Raw genomic sequence first — 21260 nt, 5'->3', positions numbered from 1 at the left:
TTCCCCCTGTCCCCATAGCAGCCTCTTCTCTTTTATTCACATCCAACCTGTCTTTGTGATTCAGCACGTAACGATTCAGAATTATGTTAACCTTTTCATTTCTTCTTGTTTTTCTGTCTTCTCCCTGACCATACCTATGCTCTCACATTTATCACCTCAGAAGTCTATCACCAATTTTTTTTTTAAAGAATGACAATACTTTCCTGAGGAAGAATTATTGCGTCGTATGTTAAATTGCATTTTAATCTTATTACATTTCACATCTTCCAGTTCTGGTATCTAAAAAACTACAAATATTCCAATGGCTATAAATGATTACAATACACCTAAGTTTTTTTTCTTCCCTCTTTTACTTCATTTCTTTCTTACTTTTTTTTCTTTCCTTCCCCATTCTCTGCAAATGGATCATTCTTCTAAAAATATCTATATTCTGTCCACTTAAGTAAACTTCATACTCATGTTAGTCTATTTTAAAGGCGAAAAGCATAGGGAAACATCAATCAACAATGACATGTTCTATAGTGTGCCAGAGTATAAAGTCAGAAATAGAATCATACATGGGCACTCTCTAGCCTAACTTTAAATTACAAAATCCTAAAAAAAAAATTTAAAGAAAACTTACAAACTACATGACAACATTATTTTTCTTCCTAATTCTACAAGAAAATACATCCTGGATGAAATAAAATGGTCATTGTTTCCAATGATTCTTACCATCCCAGGGGCTTCTGTAACAGCTTTGGCAATTTATAGGTAAGAGATAAGATATTCCTTAGATATGAAAATTTGACAGTTTGTGAAATGTTTAAATTCTATTGAATTCGATATGATGCTTGGTAAACATAAAAGAAAATTTCCTAAGTTCAAGACAAAGTTGTTTTTCCAGTGAGATATTTCACAATATTCATAATAACTATGTGTACTAAACGTGTAAGCAATTATGATTATCTGGAGAAAACAACATATTCATTTAATAAAATGCATCTCTGAGATTCCGTCGGATACTATGAAGGATATATATTCAAATCTTGATTCCTACAAAATGAAAGATTCAAAGATTTCTCTTTCAGATAACTCAACTACTTCAGTATAAGTTTTGGTATGGTAAGCTTAATGTTTGTTTTGTAAAAAGCATCAGTTCTAACTTCATGAAATATATTTCAACGGTTTACAAAGCAATCTTTCTTTTTCTTCCAGCTTCACCCAGTAAAACTAATACGATTAAAATAAAAACAATTTTTTTCCAAACCTTAATGTCTCTATTGGCAATTTCATTCCCAACTGTCTTCTTATGATGTGAGTCCCAGAACAGAGGCAATTTCTAGTGTTACATATCCATCATGTTTTTTTATACTGCCTTAACCCTTGGCATTGTCTTGGATTATCTTCCAAAATACATCTGCACAAGCATCACACATTTATGATGTGTAAGCTCAAATTTTATCATGACAAGAAAATTAATAGTTTCATTTCTTCTCATTAATTTTTTAAACAAGTAATTTTCTCCGATTTATGTTATATTTAAGTTAGAGTACATTTTCTGGAATATATACAAAATGAAAATAAATATATATTTTAAAAGATTAGAAAGGAGGGGTAAGAAAAGATTTCAGACTGGTTGTTTACTTTGAGATGTTTTTGGTCTATATGAAAAGCACAATTGCTTGTTTCTTAGTTTGTGAGATTACAAGGAGAATCAGACTTTTTGTACTCTGTGATATTTGTCTCAAGAGAATTAACTGATTAAAAATTTTTAAAAAGAAGAAAACATTTCCCTGGAGACTATTGTCCAAGGAAGTTAAAAATACAAGGAAAATTATTTTAATAGTGGAGAAATTCTACAATCTGTAAATTTAAGTTTAAAAGCAAGACAAAAACTTCTTGAAGTAGCTATATATTGTAAACCATAAGGATTTTTAAGAAAACTTGGCCCACCTTCCATGTCCATGTCATATACATCAAACAAGAAAAATGAAACCAATCTCTGTAGACATATATGAATGAAAAGAAATGACATTTTTCAGGGACATTCCTATTATACTCACATAATTGTGAAGCAATCTATTACAAATTTTTCTTCCTTTACACAAATTACTCCAATGGCAACAACTGTAGGAATGCATATATTTAAAGAACCTATATCAGAATTATACCAAGTCATATTATTTCTTTGTGCAACTTCAACAATTTCACACACCAGCTACCCCCATCACACAACTACAAAACATTAACAAAATTCACATTACCAAAGCATTAGAAGTCGGGCCTAGTTGTGTTAGATACTGTGAATATCATGTAACTTTAAAAAAGAAAATGTTTTTCAGTACTAAATTATAATTGTATTCTATTTTTCTCCTTTCACCATTTTCCCTGAATCAAAATTTACAAGCTTAGAAAAAATTAAAGTTACTACTTTAATGGGAAAAATAGGACAAATGTGGATTAAAGTATATCTAACAGAAAATATGATCTTTAAAATTTTAGACATATCGATTCTTTTCATCATTTTGAGTCCTATAGCAGTCTACCAAAAAGACTTAAAAATGCAAACAACTTTTTTAAGAAGATATATACATAGCTTTATTCAGACAAAATCATCTCTGCTTCACTATTTAACTCTTTTGTCATCGTGCTGAACAGAGCACACTCATATTCCATTGCTCTCTGAATGGATCTCACTCTACCCCACAATCTATGATCATTTTTCCCTGTCTATTAATGGCAACCTCATAAATGGTTTGATTAGGTATTTTTATTTTGCGTATTTTTAAACTAGTGTAGTAAATTTTCCCATTACTACAATATACTTATGTATATTTTGGGTAGTTTTCTAAGCTTTACCCACAGTGTTGTATAAAATTAATCAACACTTTATCCTTTGGAGTATTTATGCTTTCTGTGCCTGAAGGAAAATATCTAATGATTATGAATAATTCTCAGGAAGATTTGAGATCCAAGAACTTCATTCCTAAAGGATCACAAATTTATGTGTTATACAAGTGTTCTCCTCAGATGTTAGTTAAAATTTTAACAAATTGCCTTTAACTACAACTCCAGATAATTCAGTGTATATTTCCCTAATATGTATATGCCCTCATGTTTTGAAATCTCAGATGCAAAGATAAGGATTTGGAAGCTGAAAAAAAGTGGCAATAAAAAGTGACAATATAAGATGAAGAACTTAGCTGATCATAGAAAACAATTTTACCTCCAGCTAAATGAACCTTTATTAATTCTTCAGACACACTTAATACTTCACGTCCTATGTGTCCTTCAGTTTCTATTCTGACAGCTATCTTTTCTCCAAATAGTCTTTGTGATATAGTCTAGTGGATCTTAAAGTGATCTTTCATAGTAAGTAAGCATTCTCCGCTTCAATATTAATAGAACATATGTATGCACATAGCTAGCCTTCCTTGGAACTTGTGGTGATTATGTGACTAAATTCTGTCCAAAGGATGCAAATGGAGATAATCTGCAGAATTTCCAGGATTATCCCTTGATAAAAGAGACTTACCTTCCTCTTCCTCTTTACCTCTCTCACTGTGTAATGCAGATGTGACAGCAAGTTATCAGGAGCCATGAGTGTGAACAATTAACTTATCAGTTTTCTAGAATCTTTCTCTATTGGCGTTTTCACATGGTATTTTTGTTTCTAGGTCCCTCAGATGACAGAGTGTGAAAATATATGTTTTTAACTAATTCACATCTATACACACAAGTATAAATATCTGTATATGTGCATCTGTATCTAGATTAAGCTAATCATGAGTGTGTACTAAGGTCTTCAACTTTAACCCATCACCACATGACTCATTCTAGCTTTCTTCTCTTGCTTACGTGTAACCTCTCCTACAGTGAAACATTGGCTCCCTCCATCTGCCAATCATTTACTCCCTTATTCGATTCCACTCTATATGTAGAGGGGGAGACAACTTTATCAACTAGAGTACAGGACTTCTGCACAGTTCCTTTAGACTGCCGTATTAATGATTCCACTCATTTCCAGCTACTTAGGTCAGCACCTTTTTCCCCTACTCCCTTCGCTGTGGCTGTTTCACGCATTTGTAATCTAGTTAAATTCTTCTGCATTTTATTTTAACACCCTGAAATCTATTGTTTTTATTTGCATATGTTAGAATTATTCTTTGTGTTGCAAGATTTTACTGGTTTTGACAACTAAAGAGTGTGATATATCTGTCTTTACAGCATCGTATAGAATAGTTTTGCTACCCTAAAAAAGTCACCTGTGTTTCAACTATTCAGTTAAACTATCCTCCTTCTCCCAAAGTCCTGGAAACCACTGATTTGCTTACTTTCTCTTTGTTCATCTTCTAGAATATCATATAAGTGGAATCACACAGCATATAGCCTTTTAAGTCTGCCTTATTTCACTTAGCAATGTGTATTTAAAATTCATCTATGTCGAGTGACATCAGCATCATGGCATAGTGAGCTCCCAGTAAAGTCTCCCCCAAAAGACACAATGAAAAGGACATATATATTCCAACAGGATATCCACACAACACAAAAGACGTCTGAGAAACCCATGCAGCCACACGTTGTAAGGTGGAAGAGCTGGAGCCCCACATCCCAAGGAAGTGGTTCAAAGTAAGAGAATGCTTCTCTTCCTCAAGGAAGGACAGCAACCCAGGGATTATGTGCAGCCACAAGGAAGAAAGCAGGAAGGGAGAAATGGCCCTCTGTGGGAGCACAATAGATCCCTGAAGTCCTTCATAGCCTGGGGAAAAGCCCTTCAGAGAGGGGACTAGCTACCATGGGGGTGTCTGCATCAAGCCAACACACCAGAAGATCAGATAGTGAGGGCAGAATGAGAAGCCCCCAGGATTGCACAGGAGAAGAAAGTCTCACTTCCCCACTCCTGGCACCCTAGCCCAGCACTGGGGAGCTATGCCACAAATTGTGGCAGGCTCAGAATACACAGCTCTTGACCCCCACCTAGTGGCGAAAGGTGGAAGTGGCAATTAAATACTACCACAACGAGGAAGAACAAATCTACTTCATTGAGCACTATGAAAAATTATATTAAATCTCCAGACTGGAAAGAAAATGACAAGTACCCAGATATCACTCCTGAAGACATAGAAATCTATAACCTAAATGACAAAGAATTCAAAATAGCTATCATTAAAAAATACAACAAGTTAAAAGAGGATACAGATAGACAATTCAATGAGTTCAGGAGCTACTTCACCAAAGAGATTGAAAATGTAAAGAAGAACAAAGTAGAAATATTGGAGATTAAAAACACAATAGATGAGATACAGCAGAATATAGATTCCCTGAACAGTAGAGGTGATATCATCGCAGAACAAAGCAGCATGAGTGAAGATCTTCAGATGGAGGAAGAGAAAGAACTAAGACTAAAAAGAAATGAAGAGAGTCTCTGAGAATTATCCAACTCAATTAGGAAATGCAACATAAGGATTATAGGTATTCCAGAGGGAGAAGAGAAGTAGAATGGAGCAGAAACATTGTTCAAAGAAATAATAGCAGAGAACTTCCCAAACCTGGGGAAAGAGATGGAAATTCACATGAAAGAGGCCACCAGATCTCCTAACTTTATCAATGAAAAAGACCTATTGCAACACATATAGTAGTGAAGCTGGCAAAAGTCAATGACAAAGAAAAATACTAAGGGCATCAAGGCAAAAGGAACTAACTTAGAAAGGAATGCCTATCAGGCTTTCTGTGGATTTCTCAGCAGAAACCTTACAGACTAGGAAAGAGTGGAATGAAATATTCAAATCTTTGAAAGACAAAAACTTTCAGCCAAGAATACTCTGTCCAGCAAAAATATCCTTCAGATCTGATGGAGAAATAAAATATTCCCGGATAAGCAAAAACTAAGGGAGTTCATTGCCACAAGACCACCCCTACAAGAAATCCTCAAGAAGGCCCTCATACGTGAAAAACAAGAAGAAAGGGGTTGCAAAGCCCTGAATAAAAGATAAATAGGTAGGGGCTGGGCCTGCGGCGCAGCTGTTAAGTGCATATGTTTGCTTCTGAGGTCGGGGTTCGCCAATTCAGATCCTGGGTGTGGACATGGAATTGCTTGGCAAGCCATGCTGTGGTAGGTGTCCCACATATAAAGTGGAGGAAGGTGGGCACGGATGGTAGCTCAGGGCCAGTCTTCCTCAGCAAAAAGAGGAGGATTGGCAGCAGTTAGCTCAGGGCTAATCTTCCTCAAAAAAATAATTAATTAATTAATTAATTAATTAAAGATAAATAGGTAGACAAAATCTGAAAATTGGAGCTAACAGGCAGAACAGGTTAGCAAATACTCACGGAAAACATTAGAGATAAAAGGACAGAAAACATCAAAAATAAAGATAATCTTGTCATTTTAAGCACAAACTCATGACACAAGATGGAATAAGATGTGACAAAAAACAACCTGGGGGGGAAGGGGAATTGGCTTAGTCTGAAGAAATAAGAGGGCATCAGAAAATGGACTATCTCATATATGAGATTTTGAGTACAAACCTCACAGTAACCAACCACTAAACAAAAAAGTAGATCAGACTCACAAGTCATAAGTAAGGAGAAAACTAAGAAATACAGCATGAAAAACTGCCTAAGTGAATTGGTACTCTGAAATACATGGGATGAGAAACAAAGGAAATGCAGGAGAGCCAGAAAACAAATGATATAATGCCAGCATTAAGCCATCATATATCAATAATCACTCTTAATGTAAATGAATTGAACTCTCCAATAAAAAGACACAGAGTGGTGAGATGGATTAAAGAACAAGATCCAACAGTATGCTGCCTCTAGAAAACACATCTCAGCACTAATGCCAAAACAGCCTCAGAGTGAAAGGTGGATGATGATACTACAAGCAAATGTCATACAAAAGAAAGCAGGTGTTGCAATATTTATAGCAGACAAAGTAAAATTCAAGATAAGACAGGTAGAGAGAGACAAAGAGGGCCAGCATATAATGATAACAAGGACACTCCATCAAGAAGACATAACAGTTATAAATATCTCTGAACCCAACACAGAAGCAACAAAGTACATAAAGCAACAATTAACACACCTAAAAGGAGATATTAACAACAACGCAATAATAGTTGGGGACCTCAACATGCCACATACATCAATGGATAGACCATCCAGACAAAAGGTCAACAAGGAAACAGTAGAACTAGACCAGATGGACTTAATAGATATATATAGATCACTCCATCCAAAAATAGCAGAATACACATTCTTCTCAAGTGCACATGGGACATTCTCAAGGATAGACCACATGTTGGGAAACAAGGCAAGCCTCAATAAATTCAAGAAGGTTTAAATAATAGCAAGCATCTTTTCAAACCGCAATGATATGAAACTAGAAATTAACTATAAGAAAAAATGCTGAGAAAGGGACAAAGATGTGGAAACTAAACAGCATGCTACTGAACAAAGAATGGATTATTGAAGAAGTTAAAAGAGAGATCCAAAAATATGTGGAGATGAAAATGAAAACATTCCATACCAACTCATATGGGATGCAGCAAAAGCAGTCCTAAGAGGAAAATTCATCCCAATACAGACCCACCTTAACAAACAAGAAAAATCCCAAATAAGCAATGTTTCTACCTGAATTAGAAAAAGAAGAACAAAGCCCAAAGTGAGTAGAAGGAGGGAAATCATAAAAATCAGAAGAGAAAAAAATGCAATGGAAACAAAAAAGACAGTAGAAAGGATCAACGAAACAAAGAGCCAGTTCTTTGAGAAGATGAACAAAATTGACAAACCCCCTAGCCAGACTTACAAAGAAAATGAGAGGGAAAGCTCAGATAAATAAAATTAGAAATGAAAGAGAAATTACAATGGATACCACAAAAATACAAATGATTATGAAAGACTACTATGAAAAGCTATATGCCAAAAAATTGGACAGTCTAGAAGAAATGGATAAATTCTTATACTCTTCTCAACCTCCCAAAGCTAAATCAGGAAGAAATAGATAATCTGAATAGACCAATCACAACTAATGAGATTGAAACAGTAACCAAAACATCCCAAAAAACAAAAGCCAAGGACCAGATGGCTTCCCTGGTAAATTCAACCAAACATTCAAAGAGAACTCAATACTTACCCTTCTCAAAATACTCCAAAATTTTAGCGAAGACGGAATACTCCCTAACATGTTCTATGAGACCAACATCACCCTGATACCAAAGCCTGAGAAGAACAACAAAAAAAAGGAAAACTACATGCCAATATCTCTGATGAGCATAAATGCAAAAATTCTAAACAAAATATTGGCAACCCGAATACCTCAATACATCAAAAAGCTCATACACCACGATCAAGTGGGATTTATTCCAGGTCCACAGGGATGGTTCTACATCTGCAAATTAGTCAGTGTGATACACCATATTAAAATGAGGAATAAAAGCGACATGATCATCTGAAGAGATGCAGAGAAACCATTTGACAAGATCCAACAACCATTTATGATAAAAACTCTTAACAAAATGGGGATAGGAGGAAATTATCTCAACATAATAAAGGCAGTATATGACAAATGCAGAGCCAACATCACACTCGATGGGGAAAACTGAAAGCCATCCCTTTGAGAACAGGAACAAGGTTGTGTTGGGAGCCGGCCCAGTGGCTCAGTGGTTAAGTTCGCACATACCACTTCTCAGTGGCCTGGGGTTTGCCGGTTCAGATCCTGTGTGCGGACATGGCACCACTTGGCAAAAGCCATGCTGTGGTAGGTGTCCCACGTATAAAGTAGAGGAAGATGGGCATGGATGTTACCTCAGGGCCAGTCTTCCTCAGCAAAAAGAGGAGGATTGGCAGTAGTTAGCTCAGGGCTAATCGTCCTCAAAAAAAATAAGAAGAAGAACAGGAACAAGACAAGGGTGCCTACTCTCACCACTCTGATTCAACATTTTACTGGAGGTTTTGGACAGAGCAATTAGGCAAGAAAAAGGAATAAAAGGAATTCAAATGGGAAAGGAAGAAGTGAAACTCTGTTTGCAGACCCTAAAGAAACCATTGGAAAACTATTAGAAATAATCAACAACTAGGGTAAATTTGAAGCCTACAAATTCACCTTACAACAATCAGTTGCATTTCTATACCCAACAATGAACCAACATAAAGTGAACTCAAGAATACAATCCCATTTACAATTGCAACAAAAAGAATAAAACATCTAGGAATAAACTTAACCAAGGAGGTGAAAGATCTATACAATGAAAACTATAAGACATTATTGAATCAAAACTACCCTAAGATATCACCTTACACCTGTTAAAATGGCTATAATCACTAAGACAAAAAAATAACAAACGTTGGAGAGGTTGTGAAGAAGAAGCAGCCCTCATTCACTGCTGGTGGGAATGCAAACAATTGCAGCCACTATGGTAAACAGTATGGAAATCTCTCAAAAAACTAAAAACAGAAATACTATACGACCCAACTATCCCACTACTGGGTATCTATCCACAGAACATGAAATCGACAATTCAAAGTGACTTATGCACCCGTATGTTCATTGCAGCATTTTTCACAATAGCCAAGACAGAGAAGCATCGAATGCTTCTGACAAATGTGCTCATTGACTGATGATTGGATAAAGAAGATGTGGTATATATCTATCTATCTATCTATCTATATATATATATATATATATACACACACACAATGGAATGACATTGAGCCATACAAAAGATAAAATTGTCCCATTTGCAACAACATGGATAGACCTTGAGGGTATAATGTTAAGAGAAATAAGCCAGACAGAGAAAGACAGACACCAGATGATTTCACTCGTATGTAGAAGATAAACAAACACACGAACGAAGAGAAAAGTTCAGTGGTGACCAGGAGAAGGGGGACAGGGGCAGGGCACAGGGGGTGAAGGAGAGCACCCATATGGTGACAGACAAGTAATAATGAACAACTGAAATTTCACAATGTTGTAAACTATTATGAACTCAGTAAAAAAAAATCATCTATGTCTTTGTATGGTTTGATGCCTATTCTTTGTATTCCTGAAGTGTATCCTATATGAATGTACCCCAAACGTTTAGTCATTCACCTTTTGAATAACATGCTAATTGCTTCCATTGTTTCCCAATTAAATATAAAGCTTATATAAAAATTTGCATCCAGGTGTTATGTGATGTCTAATTTCTTTTACCTTTATTATTTTCCTTCTCACTGATGAAATTTGTGTTCTCCCAAGAACTCCTCTCTTGAGGGAGCCTGACTCTTACAGCACTTTCCACTGTACTCACTGGGTATTCCCTGTTGGTGTGGTGGTAATGTTGGGGGTGCCAGAACAGTCTATCTTCCAAATAAATTTCAGCTTTTTAGTGGCCTTTGTCTCTGCACTGTGCTCTTTACAAGAGTTTCTCCAGTGGTGTATCTTTTTATTCCCTGGCTTCTACTCCGTTCCCTGGCTATAGCATTGCCAATCTGTTTCCTTGAAGGCATGACACCTGTTGACTTCTTTTTCTCTCCTCTTGGGTGAAACAGGGAGGTTAACAGGGAATGGAGCACAAGGATGTTCTTCCTTCAGATGGGAATAAGCACTGGCAAATTCTTTCCCCCCCAGGTTTGACTAGGCCCCAGAATCTCTAGGTGAACTGAATGGTGATCATCCTTCCTGTAAAAATTTTAAAAGTTTAAAAAGACTGGGAGAAGTGGTTGCTTTTTCAAGTGTGTAGATATCAACATGAAGTTACAAGGGACATGAAAAAACAGAGAAAAGTGGCCCAATCAGAGAAAGAATAAATAAATCTCCATAAACAGACTCTAAAGAAAGAAAGCTATGTGAACAGCTGACAAAGAATTCAAAATAACTGTCATAAAGATGCTCAATGAGTTCAGGAAAGAGGCATGTGTTTTAGTTTTATTTCATTTATTTTGAATTTTTTAAAATATATAAACAAACACACGGACAAAGAAAATAGCTCAGTGGTTACCAGGGTGGAAGGCGGGCACACGGGGTGAAGGGGCACATTTCTGTGGTGACAGACAAGAAATAATGTACAACTGAAATTTCACAATGATGTAAATTATTATGAATCTCAAAAAAATAGAAATATAAAAAATAAATCTAAAAAAATGATTAATTCCTAAAAAATAATTGAAAACATGGAAATTCTATAAATAATACTTCATATCATGACCAATATTTATCTTGAAAGTATGCACTAAACTTCGCAAAGTATACAGCTCTACAGTTAAAGTGCAATGCACTAGGACATATTACCTCAAGGACTGAATTTAATATACAAGAATACAGATCATGTAGACTCTTTAAACATTAAAAAATTACCAATGTTCATTTTGAAAATACACAAGAAATGACACACTAGTTTTGAAACTCTACATTTGAAGTACAACGTGATATCATATGTACCTTTTAGTGATTGATATTAACAGAATTAAAACCATTTTTTACTTTATACTATAGAGTCAGTATTAAAGAAATACATGTCACTTCCAGAAAATTCTATAGGAGAAATAAATTTTTCTATATTTTTGAATAAGTCAATAAACAATGCACTAGAGAAACTTGGGTATAGAAGTGAAAAAAATGGACTGGGAAAATATTAAATCAACTGTAACATGGCATATAAAGAGGCTATAAAGAACAAGCATAGTTATGCAGATATTTAGGAATTTCAAGATTTTAACTAAATGCTCTGTAGAATGTCCTTCATTTTCTACGAAAAAGCAATTCATTTAGTTGCAGAAAACACTACTTTATGGACGACACCTTTGAAAGCTTGTTTTACTTGCTGGTTTCTCAGGGTGTAAATGAAGGGATTGAGCATGGGGGCCACAGAGGTATTCAGAATAGCTACTCCTTTTGTCAATGATGCCTCTTTCTTTGTAGTGGCATTGGCACAAATGAATATACAGCTTCCATAAGAAATGGAAATGACAATCATGTGAGAAGAACAAGTGGAGAAAGCCTTTCTTCTCTGACTGGCAGATGGGATTCTCAAAATAGTTCTGATAATGTACATGTAAGATAAAACCACTAAAGCCAAAGTGAATAGCAAAGTAGCCAAAGCAAAGTAAAAACCAATTACTTCTAGGAGCCAGGTATCTGAGCAAGACAGTGTAAAAGGGGAAAATAGTCACAAGCAAAGTGATCAATGACTTTGGAAGCACAGTAATCTAGCTGGTGGAGAAGCATAAGAGGTGGGAAAACGGTCAGAAACCCGCCCAGCCACGCGCAGAGCACAAGCAGGCTGCAGAGTTTCCTGTTCATGATGGTTGTGTAGTGAAGGGGCTTGCAGATTGCAACGTAGCGGTCATAGGACATGGCGGTTAGGATGTAAAATTCAGTCACCCCCATGAAAATAAAGAAAAATAGTTGGGCTGCACTGTTGTAATAGGAAATAGTCTTATCCCTGGTGATAACTGCCCCCAGAAATCTAGGGACACATACAGTTGTAAATGAGATTTCTAAGAAAGAGAAGTTCTGGAGGAAGAAATACCTAGGCGTCTGTAGATGGGAGTCCACCAAGGTGAGGGTGATGACAGTCAGGTTTCCAGTGACACTCAATACATACGTGATCAACAATAAAAGGAAAATCAGAATCTGAAGGTCAGGATCCTCGTAAAGGCCTAGGAGGATAACTCTGTGATCTCTGTGTGGTTCATTCCCCTCTCTCCCTCTCTCCTTTTTTCTTCTTTTAAAGCTATTTAGGTGGAAAGAGTACTTAATAGAGGAATGAAGAGTATCATTCATCAGGATCAATAGCATCATCATTGATGTAATTCTAAAACATTTTCTACAATTCATACCAAATATATTTCCTTTTGACGATATTGTTTGCATTATGTTTTAATATATATTTGTGAGTCCTGCTGTTTACTAGTTCTCTTATTTTCAATCCATCAGGGGAAGTTAGGAAACCTTCATCCAATAAGTCACATCATTGAGAAATGGCAAATAAAATCAATATTTCTTGCTCTGTCCAGTTTATGCAAATTATTATATTTTGTTGAAACAATCATATATAATACGCATTTTTCTTTATTTTTTCTCATGTATTTATTAGAGGATACCACCACCTAAAAACAGACATGAATGATTTTAATTCCGTCAAAAGGTAAAAGTGAAACTTACAAGGTTAAAGTAACAACCCATTACATTTTTTATGATATAAGAAATCAATTAATGATTTTCTTAGCAAATAAAATAGATTTTTATTTTTAATTATTAATTTTATTTTAATATCAATATTTATGTGTATAATTATCAAGATAATATTAGAATATTCTATACATATTATATAGTAATATATACATTTACTGTAAGATATAATAAATTACCCACTTACTGTATTTAACAAATAGAAGACATATTCACCTATTGCTTTGTCTTGTAATTCCATGAATATCATAAATGTTTGATATCTTCTGTGATTTGTTAGAAATGTATATATAGAAATATTTTTATGTCTAAGCTTAAAGAAACATGCACTATTTATCTATTTTTAATTTTGCAATGAAGCACAAATTGGAAAAGTAACACCTTGCCTCAGATCTTAGCAAATCTGTCACCCAGATTGTAGCCCAGTGCATTTTCCATTTGAACATACTTCTTTCCGAGCTATTAAGCTTTATGAAAAAAATGTTTTGGGGCCAGGCTTGTTGCCTCATTCTGTATGCTCAGCTTTGGCTGCCTGGGTTTTCAGGTTTGGATCCTGGGCACAAACCCACATCACTCACCAGCCATGCTGTGGTGGGGTCCCACTTACAAAATAGAGGAAGATTGGCACAGATGTTAGCTCAGAGCTAATTTTTCTCAAGTAAAAAAAAATAAAATAAAGAGGAAGGCTGGCAACCGATGTTAACTCAGGGTGTACGTGCCTCGGCAAAAAAAAAAAAAAAAAGTTTTCTCTCCTTGTAATTCTGCCTCACATTTATCTTGTACATAAGACATCTGATCCATTAGGATATTTCAGAAATGTATAAGAAAACCTCTTTCATTCATCCTAACCTGTTAAGTTAATTCCCAGCTGTGCTTGATATGCCAAGCTGTAGATTTGGCTTGCTAAAATTGGGACAGTTATCTCCTCCATATTTTAGATAGTCAAATTTCTACTGTGAGGGATAGAATGTAAAATCAATGCTTTTCTGCCAGGCACTAGCAAAATTCACACCTGTCATATATGATTTTAGTTTTTCTCTATTTTATGATGGCTCAAGGGAAATAGTTCAGGAAATAAAAATAGGATGTCAGAAACCTTAAGAAGATGTGGAAATATACTATGGTTCTCTTTGATAATATTAATCTAGAATTTTAAGAAAGAAATATTTGAAGAGAGAACTACATCCCTGCTCTGTTACAGACCATGAGAGATTCCTACAGGCCATTCTTGGATTTCTCAGTAGCCTCCTAACTCTTCTTTATGGTGAATCTCCCTTGAGAACATTTACGTTCATCTTTGTATCCCACAGAGGATGCAAAATCTTGACTTCTACAAAATAATATTTCTGTTAATCACAATTACTTAGTATTTCAAGAGTAAAAAAAATAGATGTTAAATACATTTTCTTACAAAAATAGAACTCAATCAATAATTCTCTTTGTTGTTTATTTTATTCTCTTTGTTGTTAATCCTTAGGTTTTGTTAGTGTTGGGGCATCAAGAAGCAAGATTATGTCATAATTCTAAGTTACATAATAACTTTTACAATGCACAGGTTGTGCTCACAATTTTTTAAAATGCTATTACATAGGTTAACTAATTTAATCCTCATTACCAATAGCAATGTTTAATCGCAGTGTCAAATTTGTCCGCTTTATTGTTCATCTTGACCTTTACATTTATTTGTCATGTTTTTACCATCCCTGGTGATCTAGTAGTTAAGGTTCGGCGCTCACACAGCCACAGCCTGGTCAGACAACCGCATGACCCGTCTGTCATCTGTCAGCTGTGTATTGCTGTGCCGCTGAAAGTTATGCCGCCAGGATTTCAAATCCCAGCAGGATCATTCGTGATGGACAGATTTCAACAGAGCTTCCAGACTAAGACAGACAAAATCAGTCCAGCCCCACAAACAAAGCTTAATTTAGCCCACTTTGGGAGATCATCCCAACCTGAGTCATCTCTTGTTCATGCCTCTGGTAAAATTTCCCAAGGTTGATATGAGAAAACTTCTGATGAACGCCCACATCATCCAAGAAAATTCCAACACTGTCACTTTTCTGCAAATCAGGCATTTAAGGGAAATCAGTCTTAGTCTTTAAGTTTAGTCTTCCTGAGGGCACATGTGTGAGATTCTCCCTTTTATATCCTCTAGTTCTATTTTAGATTGAAATTCTTTCACACTATTTGTCCCCCAGTTCTGTCAAAGTTTGCTTTAGATGCTCTGATGGTGTGTTCATATATATATTTATAAGTGTTATATCTTCTTGAGGAACTGACCCTTTTCTCATTACATAATATCTTTCTTTATCTCTTGTGGCAGTTTTTGACTTTAATGCCTATTTTGTCTGATTTGAGTATAGCCAGTCACCCCACTCTCTTATCATTCCCATTTTCATAGAATATTTTTTCCATCCCTCTACTTTTAGCCTATGAGTGGGTTTCTCAGTGAAAGTGTAGAGTTGGATCTTTTTTTTAATACATTCACGTCCTTTGGTTTTGATTGCATTTTGATTTTGATTACATTAAAATCATTCTTTGTAGGGTAAGTTTTACTATTGCTATTTTGTTGTTTTCTGTTTGTCATGTAGTTATTTCATCTGTGGTTCCTATTTTGCTGTCTTCTTCTGTGTTTCATTGTATTTTTTGAAGTGATATGCTTTGATTCGTTTCTTTTTCTTTTCTGTATCTTCTACAGATATGTTCGTGTGTTTACCATGTGGCTTACATAGAGTATTTATAATAGTTATTTTTAGCTGATACCAACTTAAGTTCAAACACATTAAAAAACTCTACACTTTTACTTCTCCCCCCACTTTATGTTACTTATGTCATCATTTACATGTATTTATACTGTGTATCCTTAAATACATTTTTAGTTGTAGTTATTTTTAATATATTTGTTCTGTAATATATATTACAATTAAAAGTGACTTACACACCACCAATATGATAACAAAGTTTTCTGTACTTGTCTATATATTTTCCTTTAGCTACAAGTTTTATACTTTCTTATGCTATCATGTTGCTGTTTAGCATCCTATCATTTTAACTTGAAGAACTCCCTCTACCATTATTTATAAGGAGCTCTAGTGATAGTCAATTCCTTCAGCTTTTCTTTTCCTAAGAAAGTCTTTCTCTCTCCTTCAGATTTGTAGGATAGTTTTGCTAGGTATGGTATTTTTGGTGGGCAGTTTACTTTCTGGTAAACTCCTGTTCTCATGTTAATCACATAATAATTTTTTTCTTCTTCCTCTGGCATATGTTCTATTTGGTGTGTGCATGCCCAGAGTTATTTGGGGGTGTGCAGGGATGGTTAGTTTTATTTCCTTGTTGTCCTGTTTATTAGTGTAGGGAGAGCAGAGAAACTCAAAGCTTATGCTCTTGGCAATATCTCCTCAATATTTAACTATAATTTTTTAATAATGATTTTCAATTTTTTATTGATCATGTATATGAAGGCAACTAATTTTGCTACATTGCTGACTTATTTCCATTTCTCATTAATTCCCTTTAGTTTCTTATGGCCTGTATGTGTTCATATATTTAATATACAACAAGTCTTTTGAGTACATATCTTGTACCCAGCATTGTTTCAGATGCTTGAGAAACATTAGTCAAGAAAAATGGCAAAGGCCCCAATCCACATGAATTGGATGAAGACAAACAATGAATAACAAATACAATAAATACGTAAAAAAAGTTAGTTTGTTAGATGGTGAAAATGCTATGAAAAAAAGACATACATTAGGTTAATCTGCAGTAGAGACAGATTGAGCATTGAATCAGTTATTTAGGACATACTCACTAAGGTAGTGATGCTTGAGCAAAGGTGTTAAGGAGCTCTGGCTGTTATATCAAGGAGATATCTGACGATAGTTTACTCTAGATCAAAAGACACTGCAAATACCATAAAACTATGTCGATAACCTTGTCATTTGCAAATAGTGACAGCCCTGGTTCTTCTTTTCCATTTCCTTAAATTGTCGTGTGAGTCTCTTTATTTGCTGCGTTCTGGATAAGCCCTCTAGTATAATGTTGAAACAAAGCAGTGGTAGTGGGCATCCTTATAAAGCAGCTCCTTTAACAGAATATGCTTATAGCATTTCTAATTGAGTGTAATGTTTGTTATAGGACCTTTTAAATTAAGATCTTTTTTACAAATATTTTTAAGCCTAAAACAGAATTAATAATACAATAAATCCGTATATGCTTATCATCCATATTGCATAATCATCAGTACTTTTCCAGACTTAGTTCACCCCTGTTTTTTTTCCTTTGCCAAAATATCTTAAACCAAATCTAAGGCAGCATGCTGCTTCACCATATATAGTTCTGAAACTATAGAAAGCTTTCAAACTGGATCTTCAAAGATGAGTAAGAATGGAAACTTAGGTGCAAAGGCATAGAAAAATGAATACAATAGAATTTTTAGAATGTTATTAAAAGTTTGCGTGGCAACAATAGAGTCTAAGTAAAAGTAGGATAAGGAATGATAGCATAAGCCTTATGGGACGTTCACTATGTGCTTGGTGTTTTTCTAAATTCTTCACATGTATTAACTTATTGAAAGTTTATACAATTTTTTTCTGCTCTCTCTTGCTCACCAGGAGTGGCAGTTGAAGAGTTTCTTGTTTGGATTGATTATGTTGCAGTTTACATGCCAATAATAATATTAGGACTTAGTACCTTCAAGTTCCACTCTCACCACGTGTATTCAGCATAGTACTGAAAGTCCTAGCCAGAATAATTAAACTAAATAAATAAATGGCATCTCTGTTTGCAGATGAAATGATCTTATATTTAGAAAATCCTAAAAACTCCAAAAAAGAATTGTTAGAACTAATAAATGAATCCAGTAAAGTTTCAGAATACGAGCTCAAAATTAGAAAATCAGTTGCATTTCTATATGCTACTAATGAAGTATCTGAAAAGGAAATTAAGTAAAAATGTCAATTACAATAACACCCAAAAGAACAAAATACGTAGGAATAAAATTAACTTCGGTGGTAAAAATCTTGTACACTGAAAAATGAAAAACTAATGAAAGGAGTTAAAGAAGACACAAACCAATGGAAAGACAGCCAGTGTCTTCTTTAATTCTTTTCATTGCCCAAATTCCTTTCAACACCCAAAACACATAAGGAACTCCAACAACGAAATAGCAGAAGACTGAAACAAACAAAAAACCCCTTATCACCTAATAAATAAATGGGCTGAAGACTTGAGTAGAGTCTTAAGTAGATATTTTTCCAAAGAAGACATAGAAATACAAGGAGGTAAATGCCCAATAGGTATATGATAGATACTCAATGTCGCTAATCTTCAAAGAAATGCAAATCAAAACCACAGTGATGTATCACTCACACTTGTCAGGATGGCTATTATCAAGAAAACAAAAGACAAGCTGGTGAGGATGTTGAGAAATTAGAATCCTTGTACATTGTTGGTGTGAATGCAAAATTGTGCAGCTGCTATGGAAAGCAGTATAGAAGGTTCTTTAAAATTTAAAAATAAAACTATCATAGGGCCGACATGGTGGCATGGTGACTAAGTTCGCACTCTCCACTTTGGTGGCCCAGGGTTCTTGGGTTTAGATCCCGTGAGCGGACATACATGCCGCATGTCAGGCCATGCTGTGGTGGCATCCCACACACAAAATAGAGGAAGATTGGCACAGATGTTAGCTCAGGGACAATCTTCCTCAAACTGAAAGGGGAAGATTGGTAAGAAATGTTAGCTCACAGACAATCTTCCTCACACACACACAAAACGACTATCAGGTTATCTAGAAATCCCATTTCTGGGTATATATTAAAACAATTGAAATCAGTGTCTCTAAGAGATATTAGCACTCCCATGTTCGTTGCAGCAGTATTCACAAATGTCAACATATGATAACAACCTAAATGTCCGTGGAAGGTTAGATACAGAAAAGGTGGTAAAGGCATACAATGGAGTATTATTGTGCCTTAAAAATGAAGGATATCTTGGGGCTGGCCCCGTGGCCGAGTGGTTAAGTCTGTGCACTCCGCTGCAGGCGGCCCAGTGTTTCGTTGGTTCGAATCCTGGGCACGGACATGGCACTGCTCATCAAACCACGCTGAGGCAGCGTCCCACATGCTACAACTAGAAGGACCCACAACGAAGAATATACAACTATGTACTGGGGGGCTTTGGGGAGAAAAAGGAAAAAATAAAAAAATAAAAAAAAAAATGAAGGATATCTTGTCATATGTGACAACAGGGATGAAACTTGAGAACATTTGCGCTAAGTAAAATAAGCCAATCATAAAAAGATAAATACTGTGTGGATCTACTTCTATTAGGTATCTAAAATATTCAAAGTCATAGAATCAGATGGTAGAATGTTGTTGGCAGGGAATGAGGAGGGAGAAATGGGGGAGAAGCTAATCAATGAGCATAAAGTTTCAATTGTACAAGATAAGTAAGCCATAGAGATTTGCTGTAAAACATTGTGCCTGTAGCTAACAACATAGGATTGTGCCCTTAAAATTTTAAGTGGGTAGATCTCGTAAGTGTTCTTACCACTTTAAAAAATATAATGTGTACATACTCACAATTATAGCTGTTAGATATAGGGAACAATATTAATAATTGCTACAATTTATTGAAAGCTAATTATGCTATATGCATTCCAGATTTCCTTCTATCCCTATAGTGAGTTATGTACACCTGATTGACCTGATATTATACCGGATTTACCAATGGGGAAATATATGCTTAGAAATTATAAAAACCTCATTTGTCAACTATATGTCTTGTTTAAGATACAAACTGTACCTCAGATAGGATGAAATGAAATAGAAACCATTCATAAGTTTCCTCTAATATTTTAAATCCCCTTCAATTTTCTATCACTTTCTTTTCTTTATCCATAAATTCTATGCTGTGTTTCTCAGTTGAATATATCGCATAACAATCATTATGAATGTTACACCACTAATTAAGATTATAGTGTATTTTTTGTTACTAAGAAGCGGTTTGTATAATTTAGAATATGTTTTAGTATCCATTAATTCTTTTTCAGCTTGACACACACACAGACACACACATACAGCTTTTCAAAATACTTTAGGTACTTATTAATGCCTTATGTAGAATGAATTAAGGAGTTTTTTAACAGATGAAATCCTCAATTTATATAAAATGGAAAATTTTGCTTGTTATGAAGTTTTTATTAAAAAACAAACTTAAATGATTTTGTTTAGGTGTAAAATAATTTGGATACATGCCTGGTTTCAAACTAGTCCAAATCTTGACAAGGAACTGCACATGAATACGTAATATATATATGAGCTTATTATATATATGTATATATAAGCTTATTCAGGAGGAAGAGCTTATTTTCTATGGAATTATAGAAAGTGAACTCATCCTACATATCTGAAATACCTATTTCTTCACTGTTTTCTACAGTTTGTATGCATGTATGCATATATGCACCAATAGCTGTTGAGTTATTATGGCATTGGGAAATATGGAGATGTATTTTGCACCATTTCTACAAAAGGATATATTGTTAAAGGTCTGTGCATTTTTTATCAATAGGAAAATTATATGGACACATTCTATTAAAGTTAGTGACAGGTAATGTGTCTTGGTTTTTAAATGAAATTATTTATATTTTTCAATCAATTATGTGGCATTTATGTTTTTTTCCTAGAGAAACTGTGAGATAGTTAAGAGAATTTCTGTCAAATATAAATGAAAGTCACAAAATTATATTTTCTGTGTAGAGTAAGTAAAATATATCAATATTTATACACCGTCTCTTCCATTCTGGTGAAAATTTTTCTTTCCTAAACAAAACTCAAAATACAATTTTACTTTTTAAAATAATTATTTCTTAAGAAGCTAGAACTAAGAAAGTGTACAGAAGAATCGGAGTCAGAAAGACACAAGAAAAGTTATTAAATTAAATGAGAAATGTATTAAACAAATGTGCTTGTAAAGTATAGGAAAAAAGAGAGAATGAACAAGGATGAGAGGGAGGCCATTGTGATTTGAAGAAGCTACTGAAATTTCACGTTTCTATTTTTTAAATTGCCCTGCAAATTTGTCTCTAATTTATTACACTAGG

At 34.8% G+C, this 21260-nt stretch overlaps 1 pseudogene; it reads right to left on the bottom strand.

Annotated features, from left to right (window-relative positions):
- Positions 1 to 11726: 11726 nt before the first annotated feature.
- Positions 11727 to 12660, bottom strand: LOC106832640 (olfactory receptor 6C3-like; annotated as a pseudogene).
- Positions 12661 to 21260: the final 8600 nt, after the last annotated feature.

The sequence above is a fragment of the Equus asinus genome, chromosome 22, assembly GCF_041296235.1.
Source record: "Equus asinus isolate D_3611 breed Donkey chromosome 22, EquAss-T2T_v2, whole genome shotgun sequence".
Classification (NCBI taxonomy): domain Eukaryota; kingdom Metazoa; phylum Chordata; class Mammalia; order Perissodactyla; family Equidae; genus Equus; species Equus asinus.
Note: the sequence above shows the minus strand (reverse complement) of the source record. Positions and strands in the feature narration are given on the sequence as shown.